Below are 4,849 nucleotides of genomic sequence, written 5' to 3' on the forward strand. Positions count from 1 at the left end.
TCCCATGTGGTCTCCCATCCAGGTACTGACTGGGCACAGCCCTGCTTAGCTTCAGTGGGCGACCATGTGAGAGTTGCAGAGAGCTAGCTGCCGATAAATTGATTAGTTTTTAAAACTAAATCTTAATCGGATTTGACCGCTGGACTGCTCCATTATTGGGGCTGGGAGACATAATAGATGTAGACGTAATAATTACAATGCAATTTTATTTATTAGACAAAATATGATAGAAAATGTTGTATATAAATAATTTATAGGTATAATTTATACTTCTAAGTATTTATATGGGGGCCCAAAGTTCCCTGGGGCCCTAAGCGACTGCTTACCTCACTTATTGGTTAAATCCTGGATGTGTACAGATGTTAAAAAAAATTAAAGACTCCCAATTCTCAGTCTTCCAAACAACAATATTGTCATTTAGGCCAGCACGGTGGCTCAGTGGTTAGCACTGTTGCCTCACAGCAAGAAGGTCACTGGTTTGAGTTCCGGCATTTCTGTGTGGTGTTTGGGTTTCTTTCGGGTGCTCCGGTTTCCCCACTGTAATGTGAAGTGGGACACTAAAAAAATACAGGAAATTCAGAGTTGTGGTCGATAAAACAGGCAGATGGTCAAAAGGCAGACAACAAACACAACAACGCAAGGTTCAAACACAGAAGGCAAGGAAACCGCATCGTAATGTTTACAAGCAGTATAACAAGACTGAGCCATAAGAGTGTCAGTGAGCCGTATACATGTGTGTGTAATCAGTCCATGAGCAGCATCAGCTGTGGGAATGTAATCAATGAAGACTTGGAGCAGGTGTGTGTGTGTTGCATGACTGGACCATAGTCCATATACCAGCAGACTTGTCCTATGTGATCTGTGTGTTTACCAGCAATCTGTAAGAATTAGATCACTGGTGACTGTGACACCCACAGTCCAAAGACAAGCCATATAGGTGACTTGAATAAACTACAATGGTCATAGTGTATGTGTGTAGATTGTAGAGCAGGGGTGCTCATTCCTGTTCCTAGACATCTACCTTCCTGCTGATTTTAGTTGCTACCCATATCAAACACACCTTAACCAATTAATTAGGACCTGAACACCACTTGATAATTACAGGCAGGTGTGTTTGATATAGGTAGCAACTGAAATCTGCAGGAAGGTAGATCTCCAGGAACAGAATTGAGCACCCCTGGTGTAGTGTGTGTGTGTGAGAGAGAGAGAGAGTGTGAATGTGAGTGTGTGTGGGTGTTTCCCAGTGCTTGGTTGTGGCTGGAAGGGCATCCGCTGGGTAAAACATTCCCGAATAGTTAGAGGTTCATTCTGCTGTGGTGACCCCTGATAAATAAGGGACTAAGCCGAAGGAAAATAAATGAATGGATATTCCTATTTAGAGCTTCCCCCCCCTGAAAATGACAATTGGTTTCAATACCGAGTCACAACATTAGCGCTATTTGACCAAATACTGATTTCTTAATTATTTGAAGTTAAACCATTGGTATTGTGGTAGTACCTTTGGTAAGACTTTCTTTTGATGGTCCTCTTTATGATATGATAGCTACAAGTCAACTAGCAAGTATTATTAGTAGTCTGTCTGCTTAATGTCTGCTAACATTTTATTTTGCTGGTCCTCAGCAGACTTTCTACTGTGACTATAATTAACTCTGACTAACTGTCAGCCTAACCAAACTAATACTCTAGTAATACTGTAAAAAGGATAATTTGCATGCAGTTGCAAATGTATTAATAATCAAAACCCAGCAGGCACACAACATCATAAGATGTTATGATAAGATTAGATTTAGGCTGTGATTTCAGGTGACCAAAATTCAGTGTCTATTCACCGTTTAAGGACGTTATTTTTACGTCGTCAAATTAAGTTGATATTTGGTTGATTTTAGGTTGTGTTAGAAAGTGACCAATATCCGACGTCAAGCCAACATCTTAAACCAACTTCATAGTGAGGTCAAATACTGATATTTATTTATCAGGTATGGCAACCAAAATCCAACGTCTGATAGATATAATAGTGGTAACATTCACACAACGTCAGGCTGTAACATTATTAGACGTTGATATTTGGTTGATTTTAGATTGGATATTAGACATTGACATGGCTCTGATGAATTTTATGTAAACAAAATGCAACATACCCACGACGTTAGGGAACAACGTCTATCTGACGTCATGTTGATGTCCTGTGCCTGCCAGTAATAATGTCCAAAGTGGACACTCAGAATAAAGTATACCCGGATGCTTAGTTTTTTCTTCTCCTCCTTTTTACTGTAAAACAAGAGGGGGGAAAAAAACATGAGCAAGAAATATGATTTTGGAACCAGACTGGGAAAGTGATACAGACAAGACACATACAATGACAGGTGAGGAAAGAATGTTTAAGCAGACTAAAGTCGGGACGGTCAGCATTCTTGTGTTTGTGTGCGTGCGCATTAACAGACTGAACTGAAGTCTGCAAAATGTTAGCATGCTCATGAGATGGACAGATGAGACACAAGGAAAGGGGGAGTATGGAAAGACTTGCCCACCCTGTAAAACGTTCCTTTTCGCGTGGGCTGTCCTCCATCCTTATTCTGTTCGCATACTTTCTTCTGCTCTCCCTTGGTCTCTCTCGGGCCTGTTGGAGATTTGTTATTGTATCTAAGATGTATTTAGTATTGCTCATGTTAAAAAAAAAATAGTATGTGATAAAGTAAATAAACGGAAATCAAAGCAAATACACAACCCCATTTCCTCTTTGCATTGAAATGTTTAATTTCACCTACTGACCTGACCACAACACACAGTCATTCACTTTTCTACCGTCTTAATGTCTTCCAGCACAGCAGCTTGCATCAGAGCGTGTATCTGTGTGCGTCAGGGTAATATCTGTACACCCCTGCCAAGGTAGGAACCGGAAGACAGCTACTGCCTCGAGTGATTTACAATTACTTATTACCATTTAGGAGAATATTCATAACCAGATTGAGCCAGTGTTTGCAAGTGCGTGTTAAGGAAATAGAATATCATCTGGGCACTCCAGTATGTCTGATTTTTTTTTCTGATAAACTTTTCAGTTAGCCGTAATTCAACTCTTAGGGTATGTGTGTGGGTGTAAGACACCTGGCTCATGCACTGTTCATTGTCTGTGCGTTTGTAGTGACCAATTCTGATAAATTAAAAGCTGTATAGTGGCTGAAGTACACAGATCAAACTTAAGACAGACACAGATAACCTTTAAAAATATTACTAGAGTAAAGGTAGTAAGTTACCTCTTTCAATTAGTAAAAGTGCAAAAGTATGTGATTTTTGTATTTGTTTATGTGTTAAAATTAGAAACTAATGTTTATTTACTACCCAGTAGGCACCTTGATGTATAAGTGACATCAAAAACACATTAAAAATGCAAATCTATTTGATGTCAACATCAAAAAACATCAAACTGACATCTATCATTAGCCTCTAAAAGCACATCAAAAATCGATTACAGTTCTTTTTGACATGTTTTTATGCCAGTGTTAGGTGATGATTTTTAAAATCAAGGTCTTCAAAATATCTTCTCTTGTATTCAACAGAAAAAAAACAACTTAAATAAGTTTTGAACAAGAAAGGGGTGAGTAAATGATGGTAGAATTTAAATTTGTGGGGGAGAACTTTTTAAACTGAATTAGCATACACTGTAAAAACTGCTCGGTTCCACACAATTACTTCATGTTGTCCTAACACAAAATGATTGAGTTAACACAGGGCCAGATTGGGACTCATTTTCAGCCCTAAAGTTTCAAGCCTTAGACCAGCCCACCTCAGTTCATGACTGACTATATTAAAATAAGGTCATTTCCAATTCAGTTTCTAATGACACTAACACGTCTTTTTCAATGAAACAGCTGCTTTAGAACTTCAAATGTTTTTTTTTATGAATATGAGAACATTAATGGGTAGCTAAATCTCCAACACTATCTTTTAAAACATCACAGTGTCCTTTTCTGCAATATCTGAATATATATTCTGTGCAAAATTCTGTATAGATATCCAGTACTTTGTAATGGTGGTCACACAAAACTTTAAATAAAATATGTACACCTACATAAGTAACCCAAACAGTATTATATGTCTTAACATTCAAAATGAAAAAAAAAAATATATATACTCAGGTGAGGTTTGAACTCGGATCAGCAGTACCGTAACACAACACACCAACCACTGGACCACAATGGCACTGACATCCTGGTTTGTTTGGAATAAAAAATAAGTTTTGCACTGTCATCTGCATGACTCTTTTAACCACAGTATTACTTTCTATTGATGGCTTTTTCTCCCCTTTTTAGATTTCTGATCAAGTTATGTCAGATTTATTAATGTAGTGAATTATCTGATTTTTATTGAACAGGTGTAATATTCATTAATATAATTTATTCGAATTCTTATATTCACTAAGGTGCTGCTGTTTGGGGTTGAATGATAGTTACATTAGTCATCATTAACCCGCAGGCTGGCTGCATTTTGCTCATGCATGGGGCTGCGAGAAAATAAATAAAAAGAGCGGAGTTGCGTCAAAATAATGAATAAAAAGAGTGAGGCTATTGTTAAAATAAATAAATAAATGAATAAAAAAAGTGCGACTGCTGAGAGCGCAAGCAGCTAGGAACACCAGCCCTCGAGAGCGAAAAAAACGGACCGGCCCACCAGGAATTCTCCCAATCCTCCTGATTAGTCAATCCGGGCCTGAGTTAACATAATTGTTTTAACAAATTTAAATGGATTGAACATAAAACAAATATACTGTCCCAAAAAAAACTCAAGAATTGTTGCTTTAGCTAATTTCAAATAAGTAGTTTGAACAAGTAGCAGCATTCTTTTTTTTTTTTTT

This window comes from Danio rerio, chromosome 16 (assembly GCF_052040795.2).
Source record: "Danio rerio strain M-AB ecotype USA chromosome 16, GRCz13ab, whole genome shotgun sequence".
In the NCBI taxonomy this organism is placed as follows: domain Eukaryota; kingdom Metazoa; phylum Chordata; class Actinopteri; order Cypriniformes; family Danionidae; genus Danio; species Danio rerio.